The sequence below is a fragment of the Notamacropus eugenii genome, chromosome 2, assembly GCF_028372415.1.
Source record: "Notamacropus eugenii isolate mMacEug1 chromosome 2, mMacEug1.pri_v2, whole genome shotgun sequence".
NCBI classification, from domain to species: domain Eukaryota; kingdom Metazoa; phylum Chordata; class Mammalia; order Diprotodontia; family Macropodidae; genus Notamacropus; species Notamacropus eugenii.
Window position 1 is genome coordinate 536,883,345 of NC_092873.1, and position 19,977 is coordinate 536,903,321.

Here is a 19,977-nt window from a genome sequence, read left to right on the forward strand (position 1 = left end):
TATTTCTTCACAGAATTGGTGTTTTCTTTGGTTTGCTTCTATCAGTAACCCTTGAGTCTAGACTGGGGCCATGACAGGGAAGGAGGCAGGAAACTGCTTGGTCAGGCTCTGCTCTTGGACTTCAGAGTGCTTTCCAGCCCTCTTTGGGCTTGGTCGTGTCTCCTGAGTGCAGAATCACAGTCCAGGTTGTCTGGACAACTGGTTGTCCTGGGGCTACTGGGATGCTGCTCAGGGCCTTTGTCTGCTGTAACCACTCCTGGCATTCCTTTTCTGGAGGCCTTTGGATCCTGCCCCTTCCCACAGTGCCCCCCCCCCCCCCCACCATGGCAAGGAGTTCTAGGCTGCCTGTCACTGGGCTCAGCCTGGAGCCCTTTCTCCCCATCTCTTGCTTAAGGTCTCAACTTTTTCCATAGGCTTCTGCAGCCCCAGACCCAGGCTTTGCTAGATAATGCCTTCCTCTTTGGGCCACCCTCTTACCAGGCTCTCACCACAGCACTCTGAGCTTTGCCTGAGACCTTTCCCCTGCCACCAAGCTCTGGGGTTGTTCTCAGCAGAATTCTTCCCATAGCTCCAGTGGCTCCAGGGTCACCTCTTCCCAATAGCCTTATCTTGCTGCTGAGCCTTCCTGAGCCTCCTTCAGAGCCCCTCTCCAGCTGACAGAACCTGCCAGTTTTCCTGGCTTGTCCCCTTGAGGTTTACCATCCTTCAGTACAGCACTGAGCTGCCCAGAGAAGTCGGTGAATGATCTTTCTTATTTCTTTTTTAATAGAGTTCATTTTTTCCTCTTGTCTGTCTAGGTAATTATTGCCACCTTGGCATCAGTTACATAATCCCTTATTTATAATGCTCTTGTAACTAGCTACTGGCAAAGTTAGAGACTATTTGGTTTCCTTTTCTGCATTTCTAGAACCAGGGTCCAAGGTATCAGCTATCCAAGGACTGTGATGTGTGTGTGTGTGTGTGTGTGTGTGTGTGTGTGCGCGCGCTCCTACTTGGTGTAATCTCTTGATTTTGTTTAAATTCTGCTTTAAGTTTTGTACCTGAATTGTTTGCTAGTTCATACAATAGGCTCTCATACCCTCACATTTAAACATCTCTATTTTACACTTTTTACTGTTAACCAAGGACCACATGTTCTTGAAAAGGAAAATGCGAGAGTCTCACATTGTCACAAAAATAAAAAGTGCAAAGGAACTTCAGAGGCCACTCGGTCCAAGGGTGCGTCACCTTTTTTGGTGTCCTGGACCCTTAGGCCCCTAGGAGCATGAAGCCTGTGGACCCCTTCTCAGGACGATGTTTGTAAATTACTAAAATAAAATTCATGGGATTACAAAGGAAACCAATTATAGTGAAACAGTCACATATATCTATATATGGATATATAGAGATATATGTGTGTGTGTATATATGTATATGTCTATAGGTCTATGTATATATGTACATACATTATAGCTGTATACACTATATATAATGCACTATGTACTATACTACTGTATATACATAGAGACATCCACATACATACGCACACAGAGTAAAGAAACAAGTTCACTCCCCCTAACTTCAGAACCATCCATCTTATTCTCCTCTTCTCTGTTTTCTTTAGGACTCCTTCCATTTCCACATTTGGTACAGTATGGACTGAAAGGTTAGCATCCAAATGTCATGGCTCTGCTGTCGTTGATGAAGAAAGTAGTGTGTCATGGAAATCTTAACAGATATTTTCCATTTCTGTCTATTTTCTGTCCTTCCAAATTCTCTTGAGATAATCTTATTCAATTAGGTTCTCATGTGAAGGTTTCTGTAAATAATTTCTTTCTCCATTGCTTCTCACTGTTGTATTAACAGCTAGCATCACAGTATCATATCTGTTGAGTTATGAGAAACCTTGACTCAGTCAATCAATAAACTTTTTTGGTCATTTGAATATCATAATGTTCAACCCCTTCATTTTACACATGAAGAAACTGAGGCCCAGAGAGATCCAATGCCTTCCCCAAAGTCATATTGGCCTAAGTGCCAGAGGTAAGGATAAAACTCAATGAACCTGGTTCCAAATTTGGTGTTCTTTCTTTCCATCACCCTCTGCAGTAAGATGTTACTGATGAGCTTCTATTAGAGCCTGGCATTGTCCTTGGCTGCCATGTATCTGTCTGGCAAGTCGAAGTAAGAATTTGGTTGCTGAGATAGCTTCCACGCTTTTTCAAGATCCATATAGTAACAACTGCTTTATAAAAGTTAAATTTCTATCAGAAATGGAAACAGCCCATGTGAATGCCTCATCCTTCACCTCAATGACTCTCATGGGATGCTCTGAGGACCCTGAGAGCTCTGTGGGATCCGTGAGGTTGAACTTTTCATAATGCTACTAAGATGTTTTCATTTCTAATATGGTAAATATCAGATCAAGCCCAGCTAAACAAAAGGTCTTTGGAGGGAGGCGCGCAATCATTTTTTAGTGTAGAGGCCACTCCTGAGCACAAAAAGTGTGATTCTGATATCTGTTTGTACTTATTTGCACAAATAAAAGAACGCAAATGTGTATTAGTGAATGCATTTCCTTGTAAACTGATGTGCCAAGTTCTTGTAGTGGTCTAATATTCTAGCAACCATATCTAGACCTTCGACTCATTTTTATTGTTTTTTAATTTGGGGATGATCTTTATCTTTGATCCAACAAGTTGATGGTCTGACTCCACCCTGTAATTGCTTCAGAAATGACTCTCAGTAATTACTTGTTTCCTCTCTATAAAAATTCAGTAAATATCTCCTGTAAAACCCTTGTGTGGTGCTCACTGCACCGATGGCCTCACCATTCTCTTCTTGAAGGAAGTGTTCATAGACTCAGCAGGAATCTTCTGGGAAGCCTTTCAACCTTTGACCTCTTTCTTTTCTTGATCTTCACGCCTATTTTCCAAAATTGTCATACTAAAGTTGTTGCCAATAGGTTTTGAACACCTGAAAAATGAAAGTATAGGTAATTTTTACTTGGAGGGAGGGTTCAATTGATTTTCTCCAGTTTCTCTAATTCCATGTCCTCTATGATAGAAGTTGGCATGTCAACTGAAATTATTTCCTTATCAAATTTTTGGGTTTGTTTTGCTCATTATAAGCAGCATGAGGCAAAGTTACCACATATACCATAGAATTATGTTCTTACTACCTTCGGACACATTGTAAAATCAAATCTACTGACTCCATTATTTGAATCTCCAAGCAGAAGCCTAGAGCCAGCCTATTAAGCCTCCACTGAAGTGTGCGAGATAGTGTCTATAAAATAAGTATAACTCTAGTAACAGGAATAATTCACATTTAGGAACTGTGCCATGGACAGACCCCTGACCCTGGAGTCAGGAAGACCTAAATCAAATGTAACCTCAGTCATCTGACCCTGGCAAGTCACTTTGCTGTTGTCTGCCTCAGTTTCTTCATCTATAAAATGGGGATAATAAGAGCACCTACCAGGAGAGTTGTGAGGATAAATTAAGATAATATTTGTAAAGCACTCTGAAACCCTTAGAACACTATGCAAATGTGTACTGTTACTGTTGTCTGTACAGCATTGTAAGCCCTACTAACCCTAACCCTAAGCACATTCCTCACAGTAACATTGTGAGCTAGGGAGTATAAGTATTCTATGCATAACTTTATAGATGGAGAAATGGAGTCTCTGAGACATTAAACGACCTTCCCAGGGTCCCTGAGCCAGTGAGCATCTGAGGTGGGATTTAAAGTTGGTGGTCCTAATACTAGGTCCAGTTCTCTTTCCATGATACTATGCTATTTTATAGAGAAGTCATTCCCTAACTGTTGGCTGAATTGAATTAAATCTCACATTTCATCAGGCATAATCATTGCCCTCCCACATGTAACACCTAGTAATGGGGGTAAGGGCTTGCTGACATTTAAAGCTGCTATTCTGCACTAGAATGAGCTTAGCACATCAATAAAATACAAGCAAGAATCTCAGACTTACCCTGGAGAGTTAAGAGGCCAAGTGTCCTTGACCCAGGTTCCTGGTGTGACAAGGGTCCCTGAGCTGGAATTGGAAGAAAAACGCAATGAAACATGATTCTGAGAAAGGTCCTAGAAGCTCCACCTGACTGCCAAAGGGATCCAAGACCCCAAAGATGCTAAGAAACCTGGGACAACACCTCCTTCCCCGATTTACAGCCTCAGTGTCTGAGCATCCATAAGCAGCCTCTCTGCGCCCTCTCCTGGCTGCTTCAACAACTACGCCTTTTTGCTCCTACTTCTGAATCCTGGGCATTCCAACTTCCTCCTAGAGAGCATAACTTAGTGCCACAGGCATCTTCAGAAAGGTGCTTCAAGCAGCCCATTTTCTGATTTCAAGTCCAAGACTGAGGAAGACAACAAAAAACCTTTTAATGCTAAATCATATTTATCTAAACAACTACAAAGTGTTCCCAGATTTGCAGAATATCAGAGCTGAAAGGTGCTCCGAAGCCATGGGACCCAACCTGTCCATCCCTGAGAAAGAGCCTCTAAACATGCCTGACTCCAGGCTCTAGATGCTGCTGAGGGAGCCCAGAAGCCATGGGATCCAGCCTGTCCATCCCTGAGAAAGAGCCTCTAAACATGCCTGACTCCAGGCTCTAGATGCTGCTGAGGGAGCCCAGAAGCCATGGGATCCAGCCTGTCCATTCCTGTGGAACAGTCTCTAAACATGCCTGATTCTTTGAGAATGAAGGACAAAGAACAAGCAAGCTGAGAAGTATGCACCTAAGCAGGAGACTTTCTACAATTGGAAGCAATTTGTTTCCTTCCTTGAAAGAAGGAAGGCCTGAGAGATTTGGCAATTTCTTATTATTTATGTGATATATCATTCCACAAATAGGTTTCAAATCTCTCACCAGAATAAAAAAAAAATGATCTTTATTGTTACTTGTTCACATTTTTTAAAACGTCATGCTCTTTCACCCAACAATATCAGTACTAAGTCCATGTAAGGGAGTTGCCAACCCTCAGCTCTCTTGGATGGCATACACCAATCACGGCTCAGGTAATCTGAGGGGAGATTGGCAAGGCATGAGCAAGATGGCGCTGGGAGGAAGGGTTCCACCCCTGTTCACCACCAGATACTTCCTGAAACGTGGCTGGGAAGCAGTAGCAAAACTTGCTTAAACTAGTTTAATCTTGCTTGTGCTGCTTACGTAACTAAGGCGTAAGTGATACTATACAAGTGCCTGAGCTAGTTTGAATAAACGAGTTGCCTTACATCTTTGCCTCCCGCCTCATCGTTACTCACGGCGAGCTCCTTCAGGGTCGACAGGCTCTGCTGGTCAGATAAAACCTGTCGGCTCAGGGTGAACGGCCCTGATAGATCCTGTTCAGGTCTATATTCCAAAGAGATCAAGGAAGAAAGGAAGAGGACCCATTTGTACAATGATATTTATAGTAGCTCTTTTTGTGACGGCAAAGAATTGAAAATTGAGTGGATACTCATCCATTAGGGAATGACTGAATTTGTGCTCTAAGAAATGACAAGGGAGATGACGTCAGAAAAACTGTAGAAGGTTTATGTGAATCAATGAAGTGAAGCGAACAGGACCAGATCATTGCACACAGTAATGGCAGCATTGTAGCGATGATCTTAGCTACAATGATCCAAGACAATTCCAAAGGACTCATGATGAAACATGCTCTCCACTGCTAGAATGAGAACTGATGAACTCTCAGTGCAAATCAAAGTATACTTTCTAAACTTGCTTTTCTTTGTTTGCCTTTTTTTGGGGGGGGGGAGGAGGCATCATGACTAACATGGAAATAAGTTTTATATAATTTCATATATGTAATTTACATCACATTGTTTGTCTTATCAATGGGGGAAGGGGCTTGAAGGGAGGGAGGTAATTTGGAAGTTTGACAAATGTTTAAAAATTAATCTTTAAAAAAATTGTCATGAACAGCATGTTGCATATCTGGAGTCCATCTTTACTTTTGTCTTTGAGATAAAGAGTGGGACTATGTGTTAGCAAATAGGAACAAGTTAGTACCTTTTTTCTTGTGTCATTTCAAGTAGTTGTCAAGAAGAGTTGGAACAATTTTTAGTTTCACCACAAAGAATTCTTTCATTCTTGTCCTCCCAGAGCCCCCTCCACTATTGGCTATAAAGGAACAAGTTCAAGGAAAGCATTTGTCAATTGTTTATTATGTGTGAAGATCTAGGATAAGAGCTGGGTATACAAAAGCAAGTGATAGTCTCTGATCTCATGGAGCTCTCATTTTGATGGGAGAAGACAACACATATGTGGGAGTAGTGCCCAGGAAGGTAAGATGTGGGCAGTCACAAAGATGGTAAGTACAACAATTGGGTGTGAAGCGTGAAGTCAGTGGTTCTGCTGATTGGATTGGAGCAAGTGGTGAGGCACAGGGAAAATGGAGTGCAGAGTCTAGGAGTTATTTCCATTATTCACAAATTTTGTCATTTTGATGAATATGAGATAAGATCTCAGAATTGCTTAATTTGTATTTGTCTTTATTAGTCATTTTTCATGTGAATGATGATAGTTTACGTTTCTCCTTTTGAAAACTGTTCATATCATGAAAAATTATCTGATCTGATATTTGTGTGAATACATACTAAAGTCTCCTGCTTACATCCACACTTAGCAACTGGCTTACTATTTGTCCTTCATTCTTGAAGAGGATCATGACATCAGGAAGATGATGACATTGATGAAGACTGGAGAGATATGAGTACAGGAACGCTAAGTCTGGAGTTCCCTGCATTAGCCATCTGGAGAAAAATTCACGAATCAAGCATTGTTGAGGTCAAGGTAAAGATTTATTACTTTTTTCAGCAGGCAAAAATTCTTAGGGAACCTGCAACCTTAGAGTGGTACAGGTAAAGTTTATATAGGATATTCTATAGTAAAACATGTGTCAAATTTGCTGACTAGGTGATTCAGGGCAGAATTAGGGAGTGGTTAGTTCTTAAAGGAACATGCACTTTTAGTATCTACTGTTCAGCTATGTTACCAGTTCATTGGGAAATAGCTCAAAGGGGGACTACATGGAGGTGTGGTTTTAGGCCTGATATGTCACTAAGTCTACCAATTGTCAAGGCTGATTAAGGAATACTAGGCGGCTCTCATCAATGTCTTGTTAGACACGATAAATGTAAGGGAGCACATGTATGTCTAAGTCTAGGATACATACGACTGGTCAGTGAGTAGGAAATGTCATTATGACCCAGTACACAGTCCATTAAGCCAGTACACAGCTGGTTCAGAATAATAAATTCTATAGGTACAGCTGGCTGCTGCATCAGGAAGGCAGATAATGGTTGTTGCTGAGGCAGGCTGTGTTCTTGGGCTGGGGATAAACTGCCTGGGAGAGTGTTTTGAGGCTAGGGAAAAATGTGATTTTAGAATTGGGGTCCAAGCACATGCACCCAAGCACCCCATCAACATTACATGCAAGTGAAATGAATGTAATTGAGAGAGGGCTGTGCAAAGTCACCAACCTCACTCTCTCCTCCAGAGCCATTTGGGTCCAGTGATGAGATATAGATCAGGAAAACTGGAGATGGCCCAGGAGGCTTCCTTGTTGGTATTAGGGAGTTTTTTTTTTTAATTATTAATTTATTTAACGTTTAACATTCATTTTCACAAAATTTTGGGTTCCAAATTTTCTCCCCATTTGTCCCCTCCCCCCACCCCAAAACACCGAGCATTCTAATTATCCCTATCACGAATATGCCCTCTCTTCTGTCATCCCTCCCTTCTCTTGTCCCCATCTTCTCTTTTGTCCTGTAGGGCCAGATAACTTTCTATACCCCTTTACCTGTATTTCTTATTTCCTAGTGGCAAGAACAGTACTTGACAGTTGTTCCTAATACTTTGAGTTCCAACTTCTCTTCATCTCTCCCTCCCCACCCATTCCCTTTGGAAGGCAAGCAATTCAATATAGGCCAAATCTGTGTAGTTTTGCGAATGACTTCCATAATAGTTGTGTTGTGTAAGACTAACTATATTTCCCTCCATCCTATCCTGCCCCCCATTGCTTCTATTCTCTCTTTTGATCCTGTCCCTCCCCAAGAGTGTTAACTTCAAATTGCTCCCTCCTCCCATTGCCCTCTCTTCCATCATCCCCCCCACCCTGCTTATCCCCTTTTCCCCCACTTTCCTGTACTGTAAGATAGGTTTTCATACCAAAATGAGTGTGCATTTTATTCCTTCTTTTAGTGGAATGTGATGAGAGTAAACTTCATGTTTTTCTCTCACCTCCCCTCTTTTTCCCTCCACTAAAAAGTCTTTTGCTTGCCTCTTTTATGAGAGATAATTTGCCCCATTCCATTTCTCCCTTTCTCCTCCCAATATATTTTTCTCTCACCGCTTAATTTCATTTTTTTAAGATATGATCCCATCCTATTCAATTCACTCTGTGCTCTCTGTCTCTGTGTGTGTGTGTGCGTGTGTGTGTGTATGTATGTATGTAATCCCACCCACTACCCAGATACTGAAAAGTTTCAAGAGTTACAAATATTGTCTTTCCATGTAGGAATATAAACAGTTCAACTTTAGTAAGTCCCTTATGACTTCTCTTTGCTGTTTACCTTTTCATGCTTCTCTTCATTCTTATGTTTGAAAGTCAAATTTTCTTTTCAGCTCTGGTCTTTTCATCAAGAATGCTTAAAAGTCCCCAATTTCATTGAAAAACCATTTTTTCCCCTGAAGTATTATACCCAGTTTTGCTGGGTAGGTGATTCTTGGTTTTAGTCCTAGTTCCTTTGACTTCTGGAATATCAGATTCCACGCCCTTTGATCCCTTAATGTAGAAGCTGCTAGATCTTGGGTTATCCTGATTGTATTTCCACAATACTTGAATTGTTTCATTCTAGCTGCTTGCAATATTTTCTCCTTGACCAGGGAACTCTGGAATTTGGCCACAATGTTCCTAGGAGTTTCTCTTTTTGGATCTCTTTCAGGCGGTGATCTTTGGATTCCTTGAATACTTATTTTGCCCTCTAGTTCTAGAATCTCAGGGCAGTTTTCCTTGATAATTTCATGAAAGATGATGTCTAGGCTCTTTTTTTGATCATGGCTTTCAGGTAGGCCCATAATTTTTAAATTGTCTCTCCTGGATCTATTTTCCAGGTCAGTTGTTTTTCCTACGAGATATTTCACATTATCTTTCATTTTTTCATTCTTTTGGTTTTTTTTTGTGATTTCTTGGTTTCTCTTAAAGTCGTTAGCCTCCATCTGTTCCATTCTAATTTTGAGAGAACTATTTTCTTCAGTGAGCTTTTGAACCTCCTTTTCCATTTGGCTAATTCTGCTTTTGAAAGCATTCTTCTCCTCATTGGCTTTCTGAACCTCTTTTGCCAATTGAGTTAGCCTATTTTTCAAGGTGTTATTTTCTTCAGCATTTTTTTTTTGGGTCTCCTTTAGCAGGGTGTTTACTTGTTTTTCATGGTTTACTTGCATCTCTCTCATTTCTCTTCCCAGTTTTTCCTCCACCTCTCTAACTTGATTTTCGAAATCCTTTTTGAGCACTTCCATGGTCTGAGCCCATGGTATATTTATTTTGGATGTGTGGGATACAGAAGCCTTAACTTCTGTGTCTTTCCCTGATGGTAAACATTGTTGTTTCTCATCAGAAAGGAAGGGAGGAAATATCTGTTCACCAAGAAAGTAATCTTCTATAGTCTTATTTTTTTCCCCTTTTCTGGGCATTTTCCCAGCCAGTGACTTGACTTGAGTCTTCTTTCCACTCCCACTACGCCTCCGGATCCACCCAGCCAGCGCTTGGGGTCTGAAATTCAAATGCTGCTTCCCAGCCTCAGGGCTTTGGTGGACGGGGCTGCTATTCAGTGTGAGATTAAGTTTAGGTGCTCAGGTGGGGGCAGGGCCACCACACAGGACTCAGTTCCCTCAGGGGGTTTATGCAGAGACCTTCAACAATGGATCTGAGCTCCTGCCTGCTTGGGGAACCCCTGTCTGTTGCTGCCCCCGTTGCTGCCTCCTGAGGGGGCCCAAGCCATGGGGACACCCCGCTCCCCTCTCGGCCACCCAAAAAGACTCTCTCACTGATCTTTGTCACCTGTGGGTGGAGGGACCTGGGGGCTGCTGGAGATTCTGTCCCTGAAGCCTGCTCGGATCTGCTCCTCTTGGTGCCATGAGGCCAAGGCAGGGCTGGGCTTTGCTCTGGGTCCAGTGTGCGATGGATCTTTCGCATCAGGTTTTCAGGTCTCTCTGGAACAGAAATCTCGTGTGCTCTGTTGTTCTGTGGCTTCTGCTGCTCCAGAATTTGTTGGGAGTTCTTCTTTACAGATATTTTACGGGCTGTGGGTTCAGAGTGAAGTGGACATTATTTCCCCTCCCCCCCAGAGCCCCTGGGTTGAGAAATGTCTGTTGAGTTTCTAGGCAGGGTTGAGCCTAGTAGCCACTTGCTGTTAGTGGCTACACTTTCTGTTGTACCCCTTTGCCTAGCAGCTGCCTGGGCCCCCCTCTCTGTTGTACTCCTTTGCCTAGCAGCTGCCTGGGCCCTCCTCTCTGTTGTACCCCTTTGCCTAGCAGCTGCCTGGGCCCCCCTCTCTGTTGTGCCCCCTGGCCTAGCAGTACTTAGGAACCCCTGTCAAAACTGTTCTGTGAAAAATGTGTGCTATTGGAACCACAAGGCTGTACCAGGAGGTGCTAAGATGCTTGAAAGGCACACACACCTTTGTTCAGGGCTGCCTCTTTGGAGGACAGATACCAGCTGATAAAGACACTCCCAAATTCTCAATTGACTCTTGCCTGTGCCTGTCTCAGTCTGTCCATTTCACTTGGAGGCCCCAGTGAGATAGTCTTTGGCTCTGTGTGCACAGGCACGTGCCTGTGATTTTTCTTCAACCAAGACAGCCTTTGGCTCTGTGTGCACGGGCAACCTGCCCATGCTTTTTCTCGATCTGTTCCACTGAGACAGCCTCTGGCTCTGGGTGCACAGGCAAACCGTCTGCCCTGGATGGCCGGATTGTGCTTTGACTTCAGGGGATGGCCACCGGGATTGATGTTCCCTGGCCCCGATCTCAAAGCACAGCCATGCGAACCAGGCTCCCGCTAGCAAAATTCCTCTGATCTGGCCATTTTGAGCACCCTGTCTGTGTAGGTGAGTACTCCTGTGGAGTAAGTGGTAAGGCTGGACGCAGCCCTTACTGGCCTCCATGGGACACCACATGAGGTCCTGTGTAGACTCTCCTGTGTTTTGGGTTTCTGAGAGTCATGACTGCTTGACTGACTCTGCACTCTGTATCAGTCTGGCTCTCCTGTATTTTTGGGTTTCTGAGAGTCCGGACCGCTTGACTGAGTCTGCATTCTGCATTTGGAGAGTCCGGACCGTTTAACTGAGTCTGCATTCTGCATTTTGACTGTCTCCTGTTTTGTGTTTTTGTTTGAGTCCGGACTGTCTAACTGTGTCCGTGCATTTTGTCAGTCTCTTGTTTTGTGGTTTTGTTTGACCCCCAGTTTAATCGGACTTTGTATCTTACTCTCCTTTCCCGGTCTCATGGGCCAAAAACAATCAGGTCCCGAGACCCCGTTGCAGTTCATGATAAAGTGTTTTAAACAACTCCAACAAGCTGCAGCTGGTTATGGGTACACAGTCTCCAAGGAGAAATTAACTTTACTCTGTCAACAAGAGTGGCCCACCTTCGGGGTGGATTGGCCACCCGATGGGACTTTTGATAAATCCATTGCAGGAAGGGTGTGGAGAATAGTGAATGGGGATCCGGGCCATCCAGATCAGATCCCATATATCAGCATCTGGATAGATTTGATTCCCCGCCCTAACCCTAAGGTCTCTCTAAAGCCTCCCCACACACGGGGAAGAAAGCAAAAAAAAAAAAAAAAAAAGCAAAAAAAAAGCAAAGACACCTCACAGATGGGGCTGTGAAGCTCCCGAGTGAAAAGGAGGAGACTAGGCGCCACTGGACTTTGTTCCAGAGTCTCCCGCACTTCCACTTGCAGTTTCACAACTTTTTCTTTTAAAAACATTCTTAAGGAGTGGACACAGATGTGAAATTTTCTTGAGTAAAAGTCAGAACCATCAAGATTTTTATTTTACTCTATAATCCAGAAATGGTGTTAGAGAAAGCAATTTGTAATCTGAATTTTGCTGAAACTAAAAGATGTTGGAAAAGTTATGTTATTTAGAAAACCAGGTATTTTCACCTTTGCCTGTTAAAAAAGGTTACAGCTAAAAAGCTGTTGTTTTAATGCTAAACCTAAAATTGTTAATTGATTACTATGTGTGGAAAGAAATGAATGGAGTAATAATTTATTTAGACTGGTTCTGCCCATTCAGAACAGTCTTCCTATATGTTTGGGGTTGGCAGGCATGGGATCCATGCCAATTCCTTTTATTTTGTAAAACTGCCAAGGCTCCTTTCATGTGGACAAGGTCATCAGTCCTAAGAAAATTGTTTGGCTTATATAGAAGGGATTTTTAACTATTGGCTTTTATATCAGGACAAGTTTTAAATTTGAGAAGGAAGGCTCTGAAATGAAATCTCTTATGTATATGAGTCCTGTTAATCTTCATTGCTTATTTCAACTCCATAGGAATACAAATACCTGTATTGGGCTTTAAGTTGGGATTAGTGAAATTTGCTGTTTAAGGTAAAAGCATTTGGGACCATAAATATTTTTGTTTGTTTGAATTTTTGGTATAGTTGTCTGCATTAAATCAGTATCTGAAAGGATATGCCACAAGTTACTCAGAGGGACCGTGATCCTGCATCCTGTACTGTTATCAGGTGAAATTTGTATCTGGAGAGGAAACACCTAGACTCCCTCTAGGATGGGATCCTCCTGGTCAGTTTCCCCACTGTGTCCTTTTGTAAAGGAATGTTTCCCACCTGACTGTTCCTGAGTCTGGCTATAATACCAGATACTGCATGATTGGAAAATTTCACCCCTGCCTGAATTCAAACAGAGTCAAGGATGTTCCTTAGCCAATGTAAAATTATAGTCATATCTGAAACCTGATTATTGGAACTTGCTATTCTAAGATTTTATGGGACTATTAACCGACTGTTCTTCTGAGTCTAACTCCAGGTGTGGATAGCAAGAAAGGTGGTCTGAGCCTCTGATCCATGATGTCAGTAAGCCTGTGAGATGCTGGTATGAAGTGCAAGAAGTGATCTCACGGTAAAGTTGGGAGAACGGCTGTTCAGCCTGGGCTGAGGTAGGATTCTCCTGACTCAATTTCCCCACTGACACGTGGTGGATTTTAAGCCTGGCTGAATGCCAGCTGACAATCTGCTCCTGCCTGGAACTGACATGAAGTTAGGGAGATATTGTTTCCCTGCAATGTCCCTACTCTTAGTGGCAATTTCCTATAGTCAAAGGTTTTGTAAGTTTAATATCAGATTTATGAAATAACAGATTGTTGGTAGGGGAACATCTGAGGTTAAGTCTAAAATTAAGCTATCAGGTTTAGGACTTTAGATCTGAGTGTAAGATGTAAATACTGGGTTCTAATGTGGATTTCTTAAATATGACAATTGGCCAAAGTCCCAGTTTTGATTTTGTAGAGTGATAAAGGTGCAAAGCTTAAGAATGGTCATCTGAAATGGTATTAAGGTCAGTATTATAGGAGAGTGGACATCCAGATTTCTACCAGAAGATAAAGAATGTGCAGAGATGCTGTGCTGAAGATGGACTGAAGGAGCATCTAGATCAGAAAACTGCATCAGATGATGTCCCTTCCTAGATGAGATGGAACCTCTGAATGGATAATTCATTGATCTACCTTTGTATCTTAAATCTCTGTATCTGTACTTATAACATGGGATAGTCCCCTTGTAAATAAAGGGGATAAATGAAGGGAAGAATGTATAGGGGGAAGAATGTGTGGATTGTATTTAATTTTCCATAAGGCCTTTCTCCTAGATACCTGAGTTTCAGGTATCCAGGGCTTGTGGACCGTTGGCTGGTTTCCCCCCCCTTACCAGCTACCAGCTTTCTTTGTGAAAGCGCTGTGGGCTGTAGCTGAAACCTGGAAGTCACTCAAATCTCCTCATTGTTTGTTGTACTGTTGTCTTGCTTCTCCCCCTCCCCTCTTTTCTAAAGCCACATGAGCAATTAAGTGCATTAGGGTCTGTAAGTTGCCTCCCTCCACCAGGTTCCCTGACCTGATGGAGGGACATCCCTTTCTCAAGAATTGTAATGTCACTTATCACCCTCTGAATCATCAAATTCCTCATACTGGTTAAAGACCCAACCCCTCCAAGGTTGGGACCCTGTGAAGCAGGGTCAGCTCTACGTCCAGTCTCAGCAGGAAGCAGTTTCAGAAGCTGAGACCTTCATCCCTTATCCCAAAATATGTTAGGTCCCATCTGCTTAAAGGGGGACAAGGTGGGGTGTTTGAGTATGTGTACTTGGGCCCCAAAGTTCAGGCCAGGTAGAAAGGATGAATAGGAACCTGAAGGAGCATATTGCTAAGCTTAAACTGGCAAGACCTGGGTGAGTCTCCTTCCTTTTGCCCTGCTTCAGGCTAGGTGTACCCCCCCCAATCCCACGGCTCTCTCTCTAGCCCCCCCTTTGAAATCATGTTCGGAGTAGCCCTCCGGGTTGTTCCTTGAGTTGTTAATTCTGGGTGTTGGCTTCCCGACTTTTCTAACGTTGCCCTCCTTAAGTCCTTACAGGCTCTGCGCGAGGTCCAGAGTGCTCTCAGATCTTTATATCAAGCAACAACTACCCCGGGGATCCTCCCTTGAACCTCGATGGACCGGGCCTTTTTAAGTGATCCTGTCAAATTCATCAGTGGTTAAGGTCGCAGGAAGCAAGGTGTGGATACATCGTTCACACATCAAGCCAGTTGTACCCCTTTGGACTCTGATGAGGCCCTCGTTTAAATTAGTTACATGAAAAGGGGGGAGTGAAGTGGACATTATTTCCCCTCCCCCCCAGAGCCCTGGGTTGAGAAATGTCTGTTGAGTTTCTAGGCAGGGTTGGGCCTAGTAGCCACTTTCTGTTAGTGGCTATACTTTCTGTTTTACCCCTTTGCCTAGCAGCTGCCTGGGCCCCCCTCTCTGTTGTGCCCCTTTGCCTAGCAGCACCTAGGAACCCCTGTCAAAACTGTTCTGTGAAAAATGTGTGCTATTGGAACCACAAGACTGTACCAGGAGGTGCTAAGATGCTTAAAAGGCACACACACCTTTGTTCAGGGCTGCCACTTTTGTGGACAGCCGCTGGCTAATAAAGATGCTCCCAAATTCTCAATTAACTCTTGCCTGTGCTTGTCTCGGGTCCGTCCATTTCACCTGCTCTTCCTCACACAAGACACTCCACCTCCAGCTGTATTTTCAGTGGCTGTACTGCATGACTAGAGCTCTCCCCCTCTTTATCTCTGCCTCCAGCTTCCCCGGCTTCTTTCAAGGGCATGGAGGAAGCATATGAAGGCAGTTATCCAGGGCTAAGGTTTGTCAAGAGATGAGAGGAGATACTAAAGGGGGCAGTAGATTCAGGAGCCAAGAACAGCATAGAATTGAAATGGGAAACTATTGGATTGGGACTGAGTAGAAAAGGGAGTGAAGTCAGAGCAGGGCCAATGAAAGCACTCAAGGGACAGTTCTAGGAAGGAGGAGGCAGAGGCAGGGGCTTGGGTAAGAAAAGGGAATGTCAGAATCTCTGATTATGGGAGTGGAACACACCTGGGTCATGGTGACCCTCTCCAGGTTTGGCTAAAATGGTGTGAAGGAGCAGACAACAGGATTGAAGGAGGTTGAGGCATTAGTAGGTTTAGAAGGTTAAGGAAATTTCTTTTTTTTTGTTGTTTGTTTTTTAAATTTTATTTGTTTTCAGTGTTCTACAATCACTTCCATATAACTTGGATTTTTTCCCCCTCCCTCCCCCTCCTTCACACCTCCTTTTCCCCTCCCTCCCCTCTCCCTCCCTGAGAAGGCATACAATTTTATATAGGGTCTACACATACATTCCTATTAAATACATTTTCACCTTAGTCATGTTGCATAGAAGGATTAAAATGAATGGGAGAGATCATAAAACAAACCAAAACATAACACAAAAGAAAATGATCTGCTACATTCTGCGATCAAATTCCATAGTTCTTTCTGTGGATGTGAAAGGCATTTTGCCTTAAGAGACCATTGGGAACTTTTTAAGTCCTTGCATTGCAGTGAAGTTCTAAGTCTACCAGAAAAAATCCCCGCACATTGTGGTTTTTGCTGTGTACAGAGTTCTCCTGGTTCTGCTCCTTTCACTCAGCATCAGTTTATATAAGTATTTTCAGGCCTCTCTGAAGTCTTTCTGTTTGTCATTTCTTATAGCAGAATAGTATTCCATTACATTCATATACCACAATTTATTCAGTCATTCCCCAATTGATGGGCATCCCCTTGATTTCCAGTTTTTGGCCACCACAAAGAGTGCTGCTATAAATATTTTTGTACATGCGCGACACTTTCCCATTTTTATGATCTCTTGGGGATATAGTCCTGGAAGTGATATTGCTGGGTCAAAGGGTATGCACATGTTTGTAGCCCTTTGGGCATAGTTCCAAATTGCTCTCCAGAATGGTTGAATCAGCTCACAGCTCCACCAACAATGAATTAGTGTTCCAACTCTTCCACATCTTCTCCAACATTTATCATCATCCTGTTTTGTCATGTTAGCCAGTCTGATAGGTGTGATGTGGTATCTCAGAGTTCTTTTGATTTGCATCTCTCTAATCAATAGTGATTTAGAGCATTTTTTCATATGACTACAGATAGCTTTGATTTCTTCCTCTGAAAACTGCCTGTTTATACCTTTGACCATTTATCAGTTGGAGAATGACTTGTATTCTTGTACATTTGACTCAGTTCTCTACATATTTTAGAAATGAGGCCTTTATCACAAACACTAGTTGCAAAAATTCTTTTCCAGTTTTCTCCTTCCCTCTTAATCTTGGTTGTATTGAGTTTGTTTGTGCAAAAACTTTTCAGTTTAATGTAATCAAAATTATCCATTTTGCCATTCATGATGTTTTCTATCTCTTGTTTAGTCAAAAATTCTTCCTTTCTTAATAAATCTGATATTCTATTCCTTCCTCCACTAATTTGTTTATAGCATCAATCTTTACACCTAGATCATGTATCCATTTGGATTTTATTCTTGTGTACGGTATCAGGCATTGGTCTATGCCTAGTTTCCATCACACTATTATCCAGTTTTCCCAGAAATTTCTGTTGAACAGTGAGTTCTTATCCCAGAAGCTGGGGTCCTTGGGTTTATCAAACATTAGATTGCTACATTTATTGACTACTGTGTCTTGGGTACCTAACATATTCCACTGGTCTACCCTTTTGTTTCTTAGACAGTACCAAGTGGTTTTGATAATTGCTGCTTTATAATACAATTTGAGATCTGGTAGGGCTAGGCCACCTTCCCTAGCATTTCTTTTCATTAGTTCCCTTGATATTCTGGACCTTTTGTTCTTCCAGATGAATTTTGCTATTATTTTTTCCAGCTCTAGAAAATAATTATCTGATAGTTAAATTGGTATGGCACTGAATAAGTAAATTAATTTAAGTATAATTGTCATTTTTATTATGTTGACTCAGCCCACCCATGAGCAACTGATGTTTTTCCACTTACTTAGATCTGACTTTATTTGAAAAGTGTTTTGTTTGAAAAGTGTTTTGTAATTGTGTTCATATAATCTCTGGGTTTGTTTTAGCAGGTAGACTCCCAAATATTTTATAGTGTCTACAATAGCTTTAAAAGGGATTTCTCTTTCTATCTCTTGCTGTTGGGCTTTGCTGTGTTCATCCTTCATTGCCAAAGAAGACCTTGCCATCAGAGAAATGATGGCATGACTTGCACTTGACTTTGCTTTGAATGAGGGAGGGCTGTGCAGGTCACCAGCCTCACTTCTCCTCCAGAGGCAACTGAATCCAGTGACCAAATATTCATAAGGATGACTGGAGATGACCCAGCATGAGGCAATTGGGGTTAAGTGACTTGCCCAAGGTCACACAGCTAGTGAGTGCCAGTGTCTGAGGTGAGATTTGAACTGAGGTCCTCCTGACTCCTGTACTGATGCTCTATCCACTGCATGAAGTAATATACAGAAATGCAGAGGATTTGTGTGGGTTTATTTTGTAACCTGCAACTTTGCCAAAGTTGTTATTATTTCAAGTAGTTTTTTACTTGATTCTCTGGGATTCTCTAAGTATATCATCATGTCATCTGCAAAGAGTGATAACTTAGTTTCTTCTTTGCCTAATCTAATTCCTTCAATTTCTTTTTTTTCTCTTATTGCTACAGCTAACATTTCTGGTACCATATTGAATAATAGTGGTGATAATGGACATTCTTGTTTCACCTTACTGATCTTATTGGAAATGCATCTAGCTTATCCCCATTGCATATAATGCTTGCTAGAGGTTTTAGGTAGATACTGCTTATAATTTTATGGAAAGTTCCCTTTATTCCAGTTCTCTCCAGTGTTTTCAATAGGAATGGGTGTTGTATTTTTTCAAAAGTTTTCTCTGCATTTATTGAGATAATCATTTGGTTCCTGTTAGTTTTGTTGTTGATATGATCAATAACGCTAATAGTTTTCCTAATATTAAACCAGTCCTACATGCCTGGTATAAATCCTACCTGATCATAATGTATTATTCTTATGATAAGTTGCTGTATTTTTTTTTTTTTGCTAAAATCTTATTTAAAATTTTTGCATCTATATTCATTAGAGAAATTGGTCTATAATTTTCTTTCTCTGTTTTGGCTCTTCCTAGTTTAGGTATCAAAACCATATTTGTATCACAAAAAGAATTTGGGAGGACTCCTTCCTCAATTTTCTGAAATAGTCTATATAGCATTGGAATTAACTGTTCTTTAAATGTTTGATAGAATTCACTTGTGAATCCATCTGGTCCTGGAGATTTTTTCCTAGGGAGTTCATTGATGTCTTCTTCAATTTCTTTTTCTGAGATAGGGTTGTTTAAGTATTCAACTTCCTTTTCTGTTAGTCTGGGCAATTTATATCTTTTAAAATAATCATCTGTCTCATTTAGATTGTTGAATTTATGGGCACACAGTTGAGCAAAGTAATTTCTTATTATTGTTTTAGCTTCCTCCTCATTGGAGGTGAGTTCACCTTTATCATTTTTGATATTGGTAATTTGGTTTTCTTCTTTCTTTTTTTTAATCAAATTGACCCAAGGTTTATCCATTTTATTGGTTTTTTCATAAAATCAACTCTTACTTTTATTTATTAGTTCAATGGTTTTCTTAATTTCTATTTTCTTAATTTCCCTTTTGGTTTTCAGTATTTCTAATTTGGTGTTTACTTGGCGATTTTCAATTTGTTCTTTTTTGAGCTTTTTCAGCTGCATGCCCAAGTCATTGATCTCCTCTTTCTCTATTTCATTGATGTAGGCTTTCAAAGATATAAAACTTTCCCTAAAAACTGCTTTTGCAGTATCCCATAAAATTTGGTAGGTTGTCTCAGTATTGTCATTCTCTTGAATGAAGTTGTTAATTGTTTCCATAATTTGTTGTTTAACCCACTCATTCTTTAGGATTAGATTGTTTAGTTTCCAATTAGTTTTTGGTTAATGTTTCCATGGCCTTTGATTACATATAAGTTTTATTGCATTATGATCTGAGAAGATGCATTGACTATCTCTGCCTTTCGGCACTTGGATTGTAAGGTTTTTATGGCCTAGTAAATGGTCAATTTTTGTATATGTGCCACGTACCATGAGAAAAATGTATATTCCTTCCTATTCCCATTCAATTTTCTCCAGAGATCTATCATATCTACCCTATCCAGAGTTCTATTCACCTCCTACACTTCCTCCTTGTTGATTTTGAGGTTAGATTTATCAACTTCAGAGAGGGGGAGGTTGAGGTCCCCCACTAGTATAGTTTTGATGTCTATTTCTTCCTGTAACTCCCTTAACTTCTCCTCTAAGAGATTTAGATGCTATGGAGCATATATGTTTAGAAATGAAATTGC

The 19,977-nt window shown here is 41.5% G+C and overlaps 2 long non-coding RNA genes across 3 annotated transcripts; one reads left to right on the forward strand and one right to left on the reverse strand.

The window, feature by feature from the left end:
- Window positions 1-1,559: 1,559 nt before the first annotated feature.
- LOC140530340 (uncharacterized) lies at window positions 1,560-5,321 on the reverse strand. The gene is made up of 3 exons (XR_011975908.1): window positions 5,237-5,321; window positions 3,974-4,036; window positions 1,560-2,955 (listed from the first exon to the last, which is right to left on the reverse strand). It is a non-coding gene; the product is annotated as an uncharacterized lncRNA (long non-coding RNA).
- On the forward strand, window positions 5,069-15,231 carry LOC140530339 (uncharacterized). 2 transcript variants are annotated; one of them, XR_011975907.1, is made up of 3 exons: window positions 5,069-5,708; window positions 6,108-6,797; window positions 14,642-15,231. It is a non-coding gene; the product is annotated as an uncharacterized lncRNA (long non-coding RNA). The 2 variants fall into 2 exon arrangements; XR_011975906.1 differs by lacking the exon at window positions 5,069-5,708 and having other exon boundaries at window positions 5,719-6,797.
- Window positions 15,232-19,977: the final 4,746 nt, after the last annotated feature.